The sequence below is a fragment of the Aquarana catesbeiana genome, linkage group LG06 (genome assembly GCF_042186555.1).
Source record: "Aquarana catesbeiana isolate 2022-GZ linkage group LG06, ASM4218655v1, whole genome shotgun sequence".
NCBI lineage: Eukaryota > Metazoa > Chordata > Amphibia > Anura > Ranidae > Aquarana > Aquarana catesbeiana.
In genome coordinates, this window is record NC_133329.1 from 407,414,463 (window position 1) to 407,434,680 (window position 20,218).

A 20,218-nucleotide genomic window follows, 5' to 3' on the forward strand; every position below is an offset into this window, starting at 1 on the left:
GCTCTCCCCAGGAGCCTGCACTCACTATATCTGGTCTCCCCAGGAGTCTGCACTCACTATATCTGCTCTCCCCAGGAGCCTGCATTCACTATATCTGCTCTCCCCAGGAGCCTGCATTCACTATATCTGGTCTCCCCAGGACCCTGCAGTCACTATATCTGCTCTCCCCAGGAGCCTGCATTCACTATATCTGCTCTCCCCAGGAGCCTGCATTCACTATATCTGCTCTCCCCAGGAGCCTGCACTCACTATATCTGGTCTCCCCAGGACCCTGCACTCACTATATCTGCTCTCCCCAGGAGCCTGCATTCACTATATCTGGTCTCCCCATGACTCTGCACTCACTATATCTGCTCTCCCCAGGACTCTGCAGTCACTATATCTGGTCTCCCCAGGAGCCTGCATTCACTATATCTGCTCTCCCCAGGACCCTGCAGTCACTATATCTGCTCTCCCGAGGAGCCTGCATTCACTATATCTGGTCTCCCCAGGAGCCTGCAGTCACTATATCTGCTCTCCCAGGAGCCTGCATTCACTATATCTGGTCTCTCCAGGACCCTGCAGTCACTATATCTGCTCTCCCCAGGACTCTGCATTCACTATATCTGATCTCCCCAGGACTCTGCAGCCACTATATCTGGTCTCCCCAGGACTCTGCATTCACTATATCTGCTCTCCCCAGGAGCCTGCATTCACTATATCTGCTCTCCCCAGGACCCTGCAGTCACTATATCTGCTCTCCCGAGGAGCCTGCATTCACTATATCTGGTCTCCCCAGGAGCCTGCAGTCACTATATCTGCTCTCCCAGGAGCCTGCATTCACTATATCTGGTCTCTCCAGGACCCTGCAGTCACTATATCTGCTCTCCCCAGGACTCTGCATTCACTATATCTGATCTCCCCAGGACTCTGCAGCCACTATATCTGGTCTCCCCAGGACTCTGCATTCACTATATCTGGTCTCCCACAGTACACAGAACTTGGAAATGCAATTATTATAGTAAATATAAACTGCTAAATACCCTTTCTCATCAGCAGTATATAGCAGTTTGTGACTTCTATCAGTGTCTGGTTAAAGCTTGTGGGGGGAGTTTTCATTCTCCTCTCACTGTCCTATAGGGATGCAGGACCCCTGATCCTCTGTCTGGACTGTGCTGATCAACCCCCCCCCCCCCAAAAAAAAAACCCCTCTCTAGCAATACACATGTGCAGAGTGCCCCCAAGGCTCTGCTCTATCAGGAGATGGATTGGGAACAGTGGAAGAAGGGGAGGATCGGAGAAGACAGGATCAAAGAGCCTTTTTACACAATGCAGAGGATTAACCCCTTAGGTTCCACAGTGAGTATACCAAGCACGCTTTATTACTGCATATACAGACTGATTTTACTGTTGTGGGTTTAGTAACACTTTAAGTTGGCCCCCATTACAATGAATATGTTTTGACTTGTCATGTGACTTTATGGGGGAGATTTACTAAAACTGGAGAGTGCAAAATCTGGTGCAGCTGTGCATGGGAGCCAATCAGCTTCTAACTTCAGCTTGTTTAATGAAGCTTTGACAATAAATCCTGGAAGCTGATTGGTTTCTATGCAGAGCTGCACCAGACTTTGCACTCTCCAGTTTTAGTAAATCAACCCCTATGTGTCACAAGTCACATCAAGTCGCATGATCAGTCCGATTAGTGTGAACCGAGGCTTATAGTGACGTGACATTATTCCAAAACCATTAGAGCCCTTTTACACTGGGGCCACCTGTGCATTCGCTGGAAAAGCACCGCTCGTTTTAGCGGCGCTTTACCGCTATTTAACCACTTCAGCCCCGGAAGATTTTACCCCCTTCCTGACCAGAGCACTTTTTGTGATTCGCCACTGTGTCGCTTTAACTGACAATTGCGCGGTCGTGTGATGCTGCACCCAAACAAAACTGACATTCTTTTTTTCCCTACAAATAGAGCTTTCTTTTGATGGTATTTGATCGCCTCTGCGGTTTTTATTTTTTGCGCTATAAACAAAAAAAGAGCGACAATTTTGAAAAAAAACGCATTATTTTTTACATTTTGCTATAATAAATATCCCCCAAAAAATATATAAAAAACAATTTTTTCCTCAGTTTAGGCCGATATGTATTCTTCTACATATTTTTGGTAAAAAAAAAAATCGCAATAAGCGTATATTGATTGCTTTGCGCAAAAGTTATAGCGTCTACAAAATAGGGGATAGATTTATAGCATTTTTTAAATTATTTTTTCTTTACTAGTAATGGCGGCGAGCTGCGATTTTTATCATGACTGCAACATTATGGCGTACACTTTTGACACATTTTTGGAACCATTGGCAATAATACAGCGATCAGTGTGATTAAAAATGCATTGATTACTGTAAAAATGTCACTGGCAGTGAAGGGGTTAACACTAGGGGGCGGTGAAGGGGATAACAGTGTTCCCTGGGAGGTGATTCTAACTGAAGGGGGAGGGGACTAACTACAGGAAGTGACAGATTGTGGTTCCTAGCTAATAGGAACACACGATCTGTCACTCCTGTCAGAGCAGAATAGGGAAGTATGTGTTTGCGCGCACTCGTCCCTGTTCTGTGTCTCCTGGTCACGATCGCTCGTGGCTGTCGGTCATCGCGACGATGCACGAGCATCGGCACCCCCGCTGTGCAGCAGGCGCGCTCCTGCTATACGGACCCCACGAGATCACGTACAGTAACATGGTTTTGCGCATGGGAGCCAACCTGCCACAGTAAAACTGCGGCAGCTGGTCCGGAAGCGGTTAAGCGGTGCTTATGTGACACTTTTTGGCCGCTAGCAAGGCGAAACGGGCCTTTGACTTGCTATAAACATCTCTTGTAGTGTGCAGATGAAAAAGAGTGGAAAACAAAATATATATATATACTTTTGTCATCGGTGTCAACTGTTACAGCTAAATACACTGTTGAAATACATATACAGTGCCTTGCAAAAAGTATTCACCCCCCCCCCTTGGCTTTTTACCTATTTCGTTACATTACAGCCTTTGGTTCAATGTTTTTTTAAATCTTAATTTTATGTGATGGATCAGAACACAAAAGTCTAAGTTGGTGAAGTAAAATTAGAAAAATATATACATAAAACTATTTTTCAGAAATAAAAAACTGATAATTGGCATGTGCTTATGTATTCACCCCCTTTGTTATGAAGCCCATAAAAAGCTCTGGTGACACCAATTACCTTCAGAAGTCACATAATTAGTGAAATGATGTCCACCTGTGTGCAATCTAAGTGTCACATGATCTGTCATTACATACACACACCTTTGTGAAAAGCCCCAGAGGCTGCAACACCTAAGCAAGAGGCACCACTAACCAAACACTGCCATGAAGACCAAGGAACTCTCCAAACAAGTAAGGGACAATGTTGTTGAGAAGTACAAGTCAGGGTTAGGTTATAAAAAAAATATCCAAATCTTTGATGATCCCTAGGAGCACCATCAAATCTATCATAACCAAATGGAAAGAACATGGCACAACAGCAAACCTGCCAAGAGACGGCCGCACACCAAAACTCATGGACCGGGCAAGGAAGACATTAATCAGAGAGGAGCACAGAGACCTAAGGTAACCCTGGAGGAGCTGCAGAGTTCCACAGCAGAGACTGGAGTATCTGTACATAGGACCACAATAAGCCGTATGCTCCATAGAGTTGGGCTTTATGGCAGAGTGGCCAGTAGAAAGCCATTACTTTCAGCAAAAAACAAAATGGCACGTTTTGAGTTTGGGAAAAGGCATATGGGAGACTCCCAAAATGTATGGAGGAAGGTGCTCTGGTCTGATGAGACTAAAATTGAACTTTTTGGCCATCAAAGAAAACTCTATGTCTGGCGCAAACCCAACACATCACCTCACCCAAAGAACACCATCCCCACTGTGAAACATGGTGGTGGCAGCATCACGCTGTGGGGATGTTTCTCAGCAGTCGGGACTGGGAAACTGGTCAGAGTTGAGGGAAAGATGGATGGTGCTAATTACAGGGCTATTCTTGAGTAAAACCTGTAGCCCTCTGTGTGTGATTTGAGGCTAGGACGGAGGTTCACCTTCCAGCAGGACAATGACCCCAAACACACTGCTAAAGCAACACTTACGTGGTTTAAGGGGAAACATGTAAATGTGTTGGAATGGCCTAGTCAAAGCCCAGACCTCAATCCAATAGAAAATCTGCGGTCAGACTTAAAGTTTGCTGTTCACAAGCGCAAACCATCCAACTTGAAGGAGCCGGAGCAGTTTTACAAGGAGGAATGGGCAAAAGTCCCAGTGGTAAGATGTGGCAAGATCATAGAGACTTATCCAAAGCGACTTGGAGCTGTGAAAGCCGCAAAAGGTGGCTCTACAAAGTATTGACTTTAGGGGGGGTGAAAAGTTATGCACATTGACTCTTTCTGTTATATTGTCCTATTTGTTGTTTGCTTTACAATTAAAAAAAAAAAAAAAAAAAAAAAAAAAACATCTTCAAAGTTGTAGGCATCTTCTGTAAATGAAATGATGCAAATCCTCAGACAATCCATGTTAATTCCAGGTTGTGAGGCAACAAAACACGAAAAGTGCCAAGGGGGTGAATACCTTTGCAAGGCACTGTATACTAACTGGCCACTTTATTAGGTGCAAAAAAAAAAGGAGAAAGGCTGGTGCTATGAAAGTCAGCTAAAACAGTTTTATTGTTGCATGTGAACAGCAGTCAAAAAGAAAGCCAACGTGTTTCGGCTGTCAGGCCTTAATCATGGCCATGATTAAGGCCTGATGGCTGAAACACGTTGAATTTCTTTTTGACAGCTGTTCACATGCAACGATACAACTATGTTTTAGCTGACATTCATAGCACCAGCTGCGTTCTTGAGGCTCACCAGGCATTGCACAAGAGGTAGTAGCTTGGATGCACCTGTTCCACTTTATTAGGTACACCTTGCTAGTAGCGGGTTGGACCCCCTTTTGCCTTCATTCTTTGTGGAATTGATACAACAAGGTGTTGGAAAGGTTCTTCAGAGATTTTGCTCCATAGTGACATGATAGCATCACACAGTTGCTGCAGATTTGTCGGCTGCACATCCATGATGCCAATCTCCCGTTCCACCACATCCCAAAGGTGCTCTATTGGATGAGATGTGGTGAGTGTGGAGGCCATTGGAGGACAGTGACCTCATTGTCCAGTGGTGAGATGATTGGAGCTTTGTGACATGGTGCATTATCCTGCTGGAAGGAGCCATCAGAAGATGGGAACACTGTAGTCATAAAGGGATGGACATGGTCAGCAACAATACTCAGGTGATTAAACCATGATCAATTGGTACTAAGGGGCCCAAAGTGTGCCCATCCCCTACACCATTACACCACCACCACCAGCCTGAACCGTTGATACAAGGCAGGATGGATCCATGCTTACTGAATTGTATCTATAAATTGCAACATTTATAGAGACTGATGTCTTTTCTGCCTGAAGAAGGAAACATTGTCCCGAAACTGATACAATTCTGTAACTATTTCCTTACAATATATTCAAAATAATAAACAAGTTCAGGAACCTTGAACATTTCCCTCTATATTTCTATATTTGGAGTTATTCTGCATTGAACAGCATTCACTAGCCCAGGTGCAGTTTAAAGCGGTATTAAACCCAAAACCAAAAATGTCATATATGGCAGCCTACCAATCATTAGATGGGGTGGCTGCATGCGTTTTATTTTTTTGGGGGGCTTTTTCCCTCTGTTTTCACACAAACCTCCTTTATTAGAGTGCCCCCACTGTGGAGGAAGGAACATAAGGGTCACAGCAGACAACAGTATTGTCAGTCTGGAGGGTAGGAGAGTGTTTTGGAGTCAAACTTCAGCTAAGACAAGCTATGGATTACTTGATTTTCTTTCCTTCCACCACGGCTCGATTCCCCCGTCAACACTGCAGTGTGATTGTGTCTCTCCCGGCAGGGGAACGCGGGGAGCCTTCTGGACCGGAAGAATACAATGACTACTGCTAGTGTCGATAGTAGTGTCGGGGGAAGGTCACCTAGAGCCCAGGCCAAATATGCCAAACTGTGCCCCCCCACCCAAGATGTGTGATCACTATGTGTCAGCAAAAATCCCCCCCCCCCCAAAAAAAATTGGGTACTAATCTGCATGAATACCCCCTAAGCATAAATTCTCCCTCCTCTCAGTACAAATCGCCACCCCCTGCTGGATCACCCCTCCCAGTACAAATCTTTACCCCCTCCACCCCCCAAATCCCCCCAGCACAAATGCCCCCCCCCCAAAAAAATATCACCCCTCCTAGCACAAATCCTCCACCCCTCAAATTTTACCTCCAAGTACCCCCCCCCCCCAAATCCAAATCCCACTCCTAACACAAACACCTCCCAATCATCCCTACTAGCAATCCCCCCCCCCCCCTTCCACCAGAAAAAAATTCTCCTAGCACAAATCCTTAAATCCTTTACCATATCACCTCTTCTAGCACAAACCCCGAATTTCCCCCCTTCTAGCACAATCCCTCTTCTCCCATCCCCCTCGCAATACAAATCCCCCCCCCCCCGAATCACCATTACTAGCACACCCCCTTAAATTTCCATCCTAGAACAATTCTTTTCCCTAGCTGCCCCCCAAATTTCTCCTCCCAACACAAATCCCCTCCCCATCTCCTCACAGCGCCCCCTCATCGCACATGATACCACAGTGCCCAGGGCAGCCGTCCCTCCTCTCCCACCCCCTTGTCCCAGCCCTGACTGGTATTAATTGCGTGCAGAAAAATCTGACAGGCTGGTCGTATCCCAAGTTGAGATCGATGGATCAGCTTGGGTACAATCATCCTGCCCATACATGGACCCGGATCTGGTCCCTGCTGAACCAGCAGAATTTTGATCCATATATGGTGGGCTTAAAGTGATACTAAAATCTCATTTTTTTTCTTTAAAAATATATATTTTTTATACTTACCTGCTCTCTGTAATGGTTTTGCACAGAGCAGCCCCGATTCTCCTCTTCTCGGGTCCCCCGCCGGCCCTCCTGGCTCCTCCCTCCTGCCGAGTGCCCCCCCCCCCCCCCCACAGCAAGCAGCTTGCTATGGAGGCACCCGAGCCGCTGCTCCGTGTGTCCAATCAGACGCTGAGCCATGGTTCGGCCCCATCCCGTCTCTCTCCTCATTGGCTCACTGACTTTAACTGACAGCAGCAGGAGCCAGTGGCGCAGCACTGCCGTCTCAGCCAATGAGGAGGGAGAGTCCCGGGCAGCCGAGACACTCCTGCAACATTGCTGGATGGGAGGGAGCTCAGGTAAGTATTAGGGGGACTGAGGGGGGAGCTGCACACAGAAGGCTTTTTATCTTAATGCATAGAATGCACCTTCTGCCTTTACAATCACTTTAACACTTTATAATCCGCAGAAGTTTTTTTTTCTTTTTAGGATAAAGGTTTTACATAAATAAATAAAAGCTGATGATTGTAAGCACCCCTGTCAGAGGTATATGGATTGTCTCATCCCTGTAACTGATACATCTTTGTTCTTTGAAAAACTACAGACTTACTGGCTGGATCACCAGATGAAAATAAAGGAAGGATAGCCTAAAAAAGAAAACAAATGCAGCCATCACATCTAAGAGTTTGTTGCAATTCTCACACTGCGCTGCCAGGAAAGTGGCGCCACAGTGACGTCACCTACTTGTCTCAGACGGGCTGGCCAGCAGTGTCAGACAATTCATTTAAAGTGTTTGTTACCCCCAACATTTCATATTCCTGAACTGTGGCTGCTGTACCATATTCTTGTATGAGAAAGTCTCCTGTTCTCTTCCTATTGCTTCCTTTGTGTGAACTCCCTGATGTTCCAGCCAGTCCCTCTGCTTTCCTATTAGAAACTGACCACACTTAGCAGGAGAGCACACCATGGTCAGTTCTCTAGGTGTGTTGGGAATTCAGCCTGTTCTCCTCCAATGATCAGACATGTCCTGACACGCCTCCCCTGCACAGCCATTCACTGGGAAGCTCAGTGTGCAGCTGTGTCTCCACCCTTAGCTCTTATGCAGCTGAGAACAGAGGGAATGAGATCACTTATAAAAAATCAAGGGGGAGAAATTGTATTTATAATGTTTTTAAAAAATCTATACATAAATGTTTTGCCTTTCATTTCTAATTTAAACTGAATGGGTTGTTTTACTTGTTTTACAAGGTGATCGTTTACAATCCCTTTAATGCCTATATATGTCTGTGTGCAAGAGGCTTTATCATTAAACACAAACGTTCCTAAGCAGGCTGTATTTGCAGGCAGACCACCCTACATAATGCCCAAATGGGATCTATGACTGAAAGAACGGTAATCCAATGAATGAAAGGGGAGGGGCCAGGGACAGTCAGGCTCGGGAAGAAAGTGCTAGAATGATGCTGGACGTCCTCCAGCAAGATAAGCTCTATCTGACTTGCTGCAGCTTCTAATGCACACTGTGAGAAGCTCACAGTGTGCAGTGAAATCAGAGAAAGCCATTTCAGTCCAGGGGAGGAGCCGGTACAACCGGGCAAAGACTGAAGGGGAGGCCGGAGTTCTGCTTTAATGAAGGCTGATTTCTTGCCAGGGTTCCGGCACATCGCTGCACCGTGACTAAAGCCGGGTTCTTGCACTGCCGGCTGTGATGTGACGTAAAGGGTTAACTGCAGCTATGTGATAACTCGGGTTGGGTGTAAAGAGAAGAAATGAGAACTTGAAACCCGAAGGAATAGAAATTCTTGGCGGACCTGCCAGGACATTATTCGCTTCAAGCTGTTCTGGCCTGAGTTCAGCAGTGAAGGGGTTAAAGCGGGACTCCAGGCAAAGTTCTGTGTTCAATAGAAAATCATTAAAGGTACATTTTAGTTGAAATTAGAAATGAAGCATTTAAAGAGATCCCGTCTTCTTGCTCAATCAGGACAAAGTGACAGGGTCTCTTTCAAGCCCCTTCCCCCCAGCCCAGTTCTACTCACCCTATACTCACTTACCTGTCCATTGCAGCCTCTGCAAAAATACTTCTGGGCGGAGGCAGTTGATCTCCTCCCATGATGCAGTGCTCGGGCCTAGCGACCAATTACTAAGGGGTTCTCTGCAGCCACCAATCAGAATCAGACTCTTCCAGAAGACTTAATGTGATTGGTGGCACATCGAGCAGGTGGAGAGACATTGTTAGTGAGTAGCAGGCACACCCACCGCACATGTAAGGAGCTGTCTGGATTCTGGCAGCCTTCTGGATACATGAGGTACAATATAACTGGGATACAATGTATAGTGGGTACAATATTACTAGGATACAAAACAACTTGAATACAATGTATAGGGGGTGCAATATTACTAGGACACAATACAACTTGGATACAATGTTAACGGGGTACAATATTTTTAGAACACCAAATAACTGGGATACAATGTTAATTAGATACAGAATTACTAGGATACAATATAACCGGGATACAATGTTTATAGGGTACAGTATTACTAGGATACAATACAACTCGGATACAAGGTTAATGGGGTACAATATTATTAGGGTACAATATAACTGGGATACAATGCTAATGGGGTACAATATTACTAGGATACAATATAACTTGGATACAATGTTAATGGGGTACAATATTATTAGGACATCAAATAACCGGGATACAATGTTTATAGGGTACAGTATTACTAGGATACAATACAACTCGGATATAAGCCTAATGGGGTACAATATTATTAGGGTGGGTACGATATAACTGGGTTACAATGCTAATGGGGTACAATATTACTAGGATACAATATAACTCGGGAGCAATGTTAATGGGGTACAATATTATTAGGGTACAATATAACCGGGATCCAAGGTGAATGGGGTACAATATTGTTAGGGTACAATATAACTGGGGAGCAATGTTAATGGGGTACAGTATTATTAGGGTACAATATAACTGGGATACAATTATAATGGGGTACATTAATACTACTATCAGATACAATATAACTGAGATACAATTTTACTGGTGCACAAAATTACTGGGGTACAATATTACTGGAATAAAAAAAATGACTGGGGTACAATATTACTGGAATATAAAATGACTGGGGTACAATATTACTGGAATATAAAATGACTGGGGTACAATATTACTGGAATATAAAATGACTGGGGTACAATATTACTGGAATATAAAATGACTGGGGTACAATATTACTGGAATATAAAATGACTGGGGTACAATATTACTGGAATATAAAATGACTGGGGTACAATATTGATATTGTAGGGATGAGTGGAATGTACAAGGTTCAGTTCAATGAGCATTACCAAAGTTTGGGTGCGAAATCCAAACCCTATAGAAGTCATTAGTAAGTAAATATTATAAAACAATATAAATAAACAAATAAATGTAATGGGATAATAATATTGGGGGGGTCATCTACCAATGCAAACAAAAAAATAATAATAATAATTTTGTTAGGTGAATGGCAGCAATTTTAATAACACATAAAGGGCAACATTACAATGCAAAATTCCTTGACATGACACGCCTGAGGGAGGCCCTTAACCTGTCTGTGAAGTGGAAGATTTGTGTGATGTATACAACCTGCTACATCAACACTGACATTTACAGAGGGGAAAAAATGCTGAGTAAGGGCCGGTTCACACCGTACTCACACATGAATCGCATAGAATGTGCTGTGCGGTTCCTGTGCAATTCACATGTGGTTCTGTGTGGTGCGATTTCAGCCCATTCCTTTGGAATAGGTGAAATCTTACCACACCAAATGTAGTGCATGCGCTACTCTTTAAAATGCGCTGTAACCGGATCACATGGTGATACGGTGCGGGAAAACGTAGTGCATTTGGGTTGTCGTCAACTTTCCATTGACACCTGCTGCAAATCATAAATGGAGTGTGTTTTGCATGCGGTCTAAATCGCATTCTTATGCGATTCATGTGTGGACTAAAGCTCCCAAAACCCTCCTTCTGTTTGTAAACAAACGGCTGGCGACTCCCTACATCTATACTGAACAGTGTTGGGTTCCCCCTAGTGATACATATCCTTGAATTTAGTATGAATGTCAAGGGGGACCCTATGGGAAAAAAAACAAGAAAAAATAGAGTAGTGGTCCCCACAATATCCATACCAGTCCCTTTGATTTTGGAATGGATTTTAGGGGAAAGCCCATGCAAAAAAAAAAAAAAAAAACAAGAAATAAGGTGTGGGGAATACAATAATATTGAGATACATTAATACTGGTATACAATATTATTGGGATACACTATTACTGGGATACAATATTATTGAGATACACTATTAATGGAATACAGTATTATTGGGATACAATATTATTGGGATACAACATTACTGGGATACATAATGACTGGGATACAGTATTACCAGAATACAATATTAATGGGACAAATATTACTGGGATACAATATGGGACAAATATTACTGGAATACAATAATATTGGGATACAATAGTAATGGGATATCAATGGGATGCAATATTACTGTGATACAATAATAATAGGATACAATTTTCCTGGTATACAATATATACACTATTACTGGGATACAATGTTAATGGGATACAGTATCACTGGCATACAATATTACTAGGATACAACAATAATGGAATACAATATTCCTGAGATACAATATTATTGGATTACAATATTACTGGGGTACAATATAACTGGGATACAATATTTCTTGGATACAATATGAATGGGATACAATATGAATGGGGTACAATGTTGCCGAAATACAATATCACTGGAATACTAGGATACAAAAATTAATAGAATACAATATTCCTGAGATACAATATTTCTTGGATACAATATGAATAGGATACAATATTAATGAGATACATTATTACTGGAATACAATACTGCTGGGATTCAATAATAATGGGATAGAATATTCCTGAAATACAATATCACTGGGATACAATATTACCAGGATACAGTATTCCTGGGATACAATACTTTTCATAACCTCCCAATACATTAAGTAAATATTTTTTCCGGTCGGATGCGTCCGGCTGTTTGATGGACCACACAAAGTATTGAGTTATTAACATCAGTTATGCAAAGCGTTGCAAATAGCCGTGTCAGCTTAATCCCGGCACTCCATTCCGACAATCCATGCAAATACACCGATCCGGGGACATCATTTGTTTATACCGTCCAGGATGGGCCGGCAGTTCTCGAGGAATTAGAAGGGAATTAGCTGGAAGGCTGTGAGTGGGTGAAGTTGGATGCCAACTGGGGGGGGCAGCAGGTACAGACACCTGTGTGGGGTAGGAATTTGTATGTCAGGAGGATAAAGCTGTGGAACCAGTATGGATCTCACCATTGTATGAGACAATGTAATCCCCTCTGTCCTCTCCCAGAATCCTCTGCTGCTGGAAATGTTTTGCTCTATCATAGGCTCCAAAACTAAAACCGGCTCCACGGAACAGAAGTGTCAGTCTTACAGAGACAACATAAACATAACTATAGAAAAGATATTTCTCCTCTGGTCACGTTTCGTATTTCTTGAGCCTGTGCAGACAGATGGGTGGGGGAGGGACAAGAGATTATATTATAAAACCATTTTTTATGAGAACCTGTCAGAGAGCAAGCATGTCCCCAGTTCTATGGTCTGTAAGTGGATCTTTGACAATATTATTGACATTAGTAGATTATGAAGAACATAGTGGGGGTTATTTACGAAAGGCAAATCCACTTTGCACTGCAAGTGCACTTGGAAGTGCAGTCGCCCTAAATCTAAGGGGTAGATCTGAAATGAGGGGAAGCTCTGCTGATTTTATCATCCAATCATGTGCAAGCTAACATGCTGTTTTTCATTTTCCTTGCATGTCCCCCTCGGATCTACAGCGACTTTACTTCCAAGTGCACTTGCAGCGCAAAGTGGATTTTCCTTTAGTAAACAACCCCTATAGTATCACTCCAAGGTTCCCATTAGCCTATCAGCACCTCCTCTACAGTGAAACTGGCCCAAAACCTTCCTCATGTGCGTCACACTTATCTGGTGTCCAAGAGAAGGAGAGAGGACATGCAAGAGGACATTATCTAAAGAACTATCCATATCTAGAACACACAGAGATTAGAGATGGATTATGTAATAATGATGTGTGCAGGAAACATTCTATAAACTACCAACCAGCATGAACAACTACCAGAAGGAATCATTACCCTCCGATACCCTCCAATACCCTCTGATACCCTCTGATACCATCCAATACCCTCTGATACCATCCAATACCATCTGATACCATCCAATACCATCTGATACCATCCAATACCCTCTGATACCATCCAATACCCTCCGATCCCGTCCAATACCCTCTGATACCATCCAATACCCTCTGATACCATCCAATACCATCTGATACCATCCAATACCCTCTGATACCATCCAATACCATCTGATACCATCCAATACCATCTGATACCATCCAATACCCTCTGATACCCTCTGATACCATCCAATACCATCTGATACCATCCAATACCCTCTGATACCATCCAATACCATCTGATACCATCCAATACCCTCCGATACGTCCAATACCCTCTGATACCATCCAATACCCTCTGATACCATCCAATACCATCTGATACCATCCAATACCATCTGATACCATCCAATACCCTCTGATACCATCCAATACCCTCCGATACCATCCAATACCCTCCGATACCGTCCAATACCCTCTGATACCATCCAATACCCTCTGATACCATCCAATACCATCTGATACCATCCAATACCCTCTGATACCATCCAATACCATCTGATACCATCCAATACCCTCTGATACCATCCAATACCCTCTGATACCATCCAATACCCTCTGATACCATCCAATAACGTCCGATACCCTCCAATAACCTCCGATACCATCCAATACCCTCTGATACTGTCCAATACCCTCTGATACCCTTTGATGCGTCCAATACCCTCCAATACCAGCCAATACTGTGCGATACCATCCAATATCCTCCAATACGTCCAATACCCTCCAATACCATTCAATAACGTCCATTACCCTCCGTTACGTCCAATACCCACCAATACCATCTAATACCGTCCAACACTCTCCAATACTGTCCAATACCCTCCAATAACCTCCAATACCCTCCAATACTATCCCATACCCTCCAATACCGCCAAATACCCTCCAATACCCTCCGATACCATCCAATACCCTCTAATACCATCCCATACCCACCAATACCATCCAATACCCTCTGATACCCTCCTATACTGTCCGATACCATTCGATATTCTCCAATACCCTCCGATACCATCCGATACATTCTGATACCGCCCAGTACCCTCCAATACCCTCTGATACCATCCAGAGATAGATAGATAGATAGATAGATAGATAGATAGATAGATAGATAGATAGATAGATAGATAGATAGATAGATAGATAGATATAGATATATAAATGTATACTGGGGCCCTTTACTACAATCCCACAACGGGCCCTTTCACATGTTCTGCAGTGAGCTCCCTTCCTACTGTATTGGGGCCCCCCAGGGTGGCAGAAAACAAGAGATATATGTCACCAGCATACCAAGAAAATATAAGGATCCAAAGCAGTGGGAGAACTATCAGGGTTGCAAAGGTTGTCTTGCCACCGGGCCCTGGTGTTCTGCCACTGTGGGGTTTCCCCAGCCCCCTCTTGCTGTCCTGCCCCTGCTATTGACTGCTCTGGTCTGGCATCTCTTGGAATTTACAGGCTGGTTCTCCTGTCCTAAGGGCGGGAGAAATCAGTCTGTTTTTTTCAGTAACTGAGAGTCCTGGTGGAGTCCTTCCTGCAACTCGCTCTTCTCCCTGCCAATGAGGATGCAGGGGAAGGAGCAGATCGGGCGGCCGTGGTTGTGTGAGTGCTCACATTATGCAGTGTCAGCGAGCAGAGGGGAGGGGGAGGAATCACCCGCAGGAGCTGACTGGGAACTCTCTCCCTCTTAGACATTGATTTTTTGTAAAAAAAAAAATATATATATATATATTTTTTAATTGGGGGGGGCACATGGTGGGGCACAGCATAATGTTGGGGGGGGGGGGTCTGGGCCCCCCTCTGGCCCCCCCTAGGGACGCCATTGGGGGTATTGGACAGTATTGGATGGTATCAGAGGGTATTGGATGGTATTGGACGGTATCGGAGGTATTGGATGATATCGGACGGTATTAGATGGTATCGAGGGTATTGGATGGTATCGGAGGGTATTGGATGGTTTAGGATGGTATTGCATGGTATTGGAAGGTATTGGATGGTAACAGAGGGTATTGAAGGCGTATTGGAGGGTATTGGAAGGTATTGGAGGGCATTGGACGATATTGGAGGGTATTGGAAGGTATCGGAGGGTATTGGAGGGTATTGAATGTTATCGGAGGGTATCGGATGTTATCGGAGGGTATTGGATGGTATCGGAGGGTATTGGACGGTATCGGAGGGTATTGAATGTTTTTGGAGGGTATCGGATGTTATCGGACGGTATTAGACGGTATCGGAGGGTATTGAATGTTATCAGTGGGAACTGGATGGTATCGGAGGGTATTGGATGATATTGGAGGGTATTGAATGGTATCGGACAGTATGCGACGTATCAGAGGGTATTGGATGTATCGGAGGGTATCAGACGGTATAGGAGGGTATTGGACGGTATCGGAGGGTATTGGATGATATTGGAGTGTATTGGATGGTATTGGAGGGTATTGGATGGTATCGGACGGTATTGGATGGTATCGGAGGGTACGAGATGTATTGGATGGTATTGGAGGGTATTGAAGGGTATCGGAGGGTATTGGATGGTATTGGATGGTAATGGGATGGTATTGGACGGTATCGGAGGGTATTGGATGGTATCGGAGGGTATTGAATGTTATCAGAGGGTATTAAATGTTATCAGAGGGTATTGGATGGTATTGGATGGTATTGGAGGGTATTGGATGGTATCAAAGGGTATTGGGCAGTATCGGAGGGTATTGAATGTTATCGGAGGGTATTAGATGGTATTGGAGGGTATTGGATAGTATCAAAGGGTATTGGTCGGTATCAGAGGGTATTGAATGTTATTGGATGGTATTGGATGGTATTGGAGGGTATTGGATGGTATTGGATGGTATTTGGAAGGTATTGGATGGTATCAGAGGGTATTGAATGTTATCGGAGGGTTTTGGACGATATCGGAGGGTATTGGATGGTATAGGAGGGTGTAGAATGCTATCGAGGGTATGATGTTATTGAAGGTACTGGAAGGTATCGGAGGGTATTGGATGGTATCGGAGGGTATTGAATGTTATCGGAGGGTATTGGAAGGTATCGGAGGGGTATTGAATGTTATCGGAGGGTATCGGATGTTATTTGGATTTTATTGGACGGTATCAGAGGGTATTGGATGGTATCGGAGGGTATTGGACAGTAGAAGAAAGAAAGAAAGAAAGAAAGAGAAAGAAATAAGATAGATAGATAGATAGATAGATAGATAGATAGATAGATAGATAGATAGATAGATAGATAGATAGATAATTAGAATGTGAATAATATTCTTGATTTAGGGACACTGTGTATTATAGGGACCGTCAGGGGAGCTGCAGAAATCACACATGGTGCAGTCAGCACTCAGACTGAACGCAGGGCGACCAATATACTAAGCACCTGAACTGAAGGAAGACCTCACTCGGATCGCTGTGACTTTAAGAAGATATCTCTAAGTGAACGGCCGGAGGCGAATCCTATCCTCTGTCATATGTGACCTATACATTGTAACCAGAGATCAGAGTCCATTGTCTACCATTAGGACAGGGCAGGAGGGAGGGCAGCACCTTATCCCCCCCCCCCCCCTGATCAATCCCCAATTCATAGGGATCATCTTCCAGCACACCCATCCCATCAGGAATATAGGAGCAATCAGTACAAGGAACCTTCCTCCTGGAGAAGAGCTGCAGGAGTTCACTAATAATATAAAATGACACATTTTCTCCTGGTCAGTCTGTGTCCCAAATAAAGCAACAACAAATAAATAAATATTAAACAATAACAAATGATAAAATAATAATACATAATAAACTATAATAAATGATAAACAAAATAAATAATAAACAAAATAAATGATAAAGTAATAATACATACTAAACAAGAAACAAGTATGAAAAATAAACAAAAAAATAAAAAACAATAGTTAATGATAAAATAATAACACATAATAAACCACAGTAAATGATAAAATTAAAAATAAATAATAAACAAAATAAATGATAAAATAATAATAAATGATAAACAAAAAAAATATGAACAAATATTAAACAATAAATAAATAATAAACAATCATAAAACCATCATTTTCTTGAGCCTCGTGGCAGATCGGTACTTGTGCTGGTTTTCCCAAACATCTGTGCAAGGGCCTTTTCCCACATTTGCGCAAAGACAGCAGTCCCTAACCCTTGTCATCTTTGCGCACAGGGGAGATTTACCTTCACTTCCTGTCCCATAGACAGAACAGGAAGTGGGGATGTCCCTCGTGGTCACCAGTGTCACCAGAACTGGTGTCCCCATTGGAATTTTTCCCCTCTATTCCTGCTCCCGTGACAACCCAAAATTTCGGATCTTCCGCTGATGTTGGTACACAGGACCAATAGAGAGACCTCCCTAATGAGGACACAGACAGCAATAAAAACCTGACAGGGGTTCTAATCCCTCGCCACTCCACCCAAAACTAAGAAAAAATCATACTTGAAATGTTTGCGTCTTTCATATTTCAACACACTTACACTTGCGGCTGGGGTGATAAAAACTTTTTGAGCCTCTAGAAAGGTCGCTGATGGTGTTACACGCCATGGCAAAAATGTTCAACAGTACCGTCCAATAAACGTGACTCACTCCCCAACCTCCCCGCTACTTTGTACAAGGCGGTCGCGGCGCGGTAGAGGGGATTTTTAGAGGTTATAACAGGTGGTAAGAAAGTGACATACCATACAGATGACTGAATCAACTGAATCCAGAACCAGCCAGGAAATTAGCATTTTCAGGAGGTGAGTAATGAGTTCCTCCGACAATCATTTACCAGGTGAAATGTGTACAATGTAGCTGTGGAATCTGTTTGGGAAAAAAACAATGTAACCAAGGAATCCAGTGCCGTATCACCAAACAGGCAAAGTAGGTCCAAATCATCTGGGGGGAGGGGGGATTATAACACCTTCAACTCTTCTGGGAAGGCCGTCCACAAGGTTTAGGAGTGTGTCTATGGGAATGTTTGACCTTTCTTCCAGAAGAGCATTTGTGAGGTCTGGCACTGAAGTTGGACGAGAAGGCCTGGCTAGCAGTCTCAGCTCTAATTCATCCCAAAGGTGTTCTATCGGGTTGAGGTCAGGACTCTGTGCAGGCCAGTCAAGTTCCTCCACCCCAAACTCACTCATCCATGTATTTATGGACCTTGCTTTGTGCACTGGTCCAAATCATTTGGTGGAGGGGGGATTATGATGTGGTGGAAGGGGGGATTATGGTGGGGGGTTGTTTTTCAGGGGTTGGGCTTGGCCCCTTAGTTCCAGTGAAGGGAAGTCTTAAGGCGTTCAGCACACCAAGACATTTTGGACAATTTCATACTCCCAACTTTGTGGGAACAGTTTGGGGAGGGATTGCCCCTTCCTGTTCCAACATGACTGCGCACCAGTGCACAAAGCAAGGTCCATAAAGACATGGATGAGCGAGTTTGGCGTGAAGGAGCTTGATTGGCCTGCACAGAGTCCTGACCTCAAACCTGATGGAACACCTTTCTGATGAATTAGAGCGAGGACTGCGAGCCAGGCCTTCTCACCCAACATCAGTGCCTGACCTCACAAATGCTCTTCTGGAAGAATGGTCAAACATTCCCATAGACACGCTCCTAAACCTTGTGGACGGCATTCCCAGAAGAGTTGAAGCTGTTATAACTGCAAAAGGACGGGGTCAACTGAATATTGAACCCTACGGACTAAGAACTGGGATGGCATTAAAGTTCATGTAAAGGCAGGCGTCCCAATACTTTTGGTAATATAGTGTATCTGCCCTCTCCATCCCTATGAAATATAATGGTGTATTTTCCAGTTGGGGTTTGGGGACACCACATTTAACGCGGCACTATGTCTATGTAAGGTAATACTTTTGACAATATACTGTATATATATATTTATAGATATATGAGAATTATACATGGCGGAAAAGGGGGAAATGTCTGCATACAATGATAGAAGGACATCTCTTCCGAAATCTGTCATCGATCAGCAGCTCCAGTTCCCGTTAATTCTCCTTTATCTCCGTCACTAAATACTTTGGCAGCTCAGTACGTCTTTATTACTCATTATCCGAGGATGATCTCCTGGATGGGATGGGGGGGGGGGGGGGGGCGGAGTTCAGCGGAGTTTATTGCGACACTTTGTGACTCGTATCATTTTTTCCTTATCGTTAGTAAACAAGGCGAGAATGTCACAAAACGATCGTCGATATATCTTCTACAATGAGGGGTCACCGATGTCATCTCACAGATCTGTAGGGTGGTGATCCAACCACTTCTCTGGTAGGTCTCCTTAATTCCAAGGGCCGGAGTTCTTTATGTCATTTGTGGGGTTTTTTTGTTCTTCTTTCTCATCATGTGTCTGGAATCTTTGTGATCTTTGTGTATTTCTCCCAGATCTGTGCAGGAATCCAGTGTGAGACTTCCTGTAATAAAGACCGCCCACTGCTGCTCTCTCTCCTTGTGCAGGAGGACTGGTCTGGTCTCCGCCCCTACTTGTAGTTTTCTGTAATGGGTGGAGCCTGCTGGGTCCCTGCCACACCTTTGCTCTCTCTCCTTGTGCAGGGTGCTCCACCCCCTCTTATAGTTTTCTGTAACGGGTTGAGCCTGCTGGGTCCCTGCCACACCTTTGCTTTTTCCTCTATGTGCAGGGTGCTCCACCCCTCCTGTAGTTTTTGTAGTGGGCGGAGCCTGCTGGGTCCCTGCCCCACCTTTGCTCTCTCTCCTTGTGCACAGTGCTCCGCCCCTCCTGTAGTTTTCTGTAGTGGGTGGAGCCTGCTGGGTCCCTGCCCCACCTTTCCTCTCTTTCCTTGTGCAGGATGACTGGTCTTGTCTCCGCCCCTCCTGTAGTTTTCTGTAATGGGTGGCGCCTGCTGGGTCCCTGCCACACCTTTGCTCTCTCTCCTTGTGCAGGGAGCTCCGCCCCCTCCTGTAGTTTTCTGTAG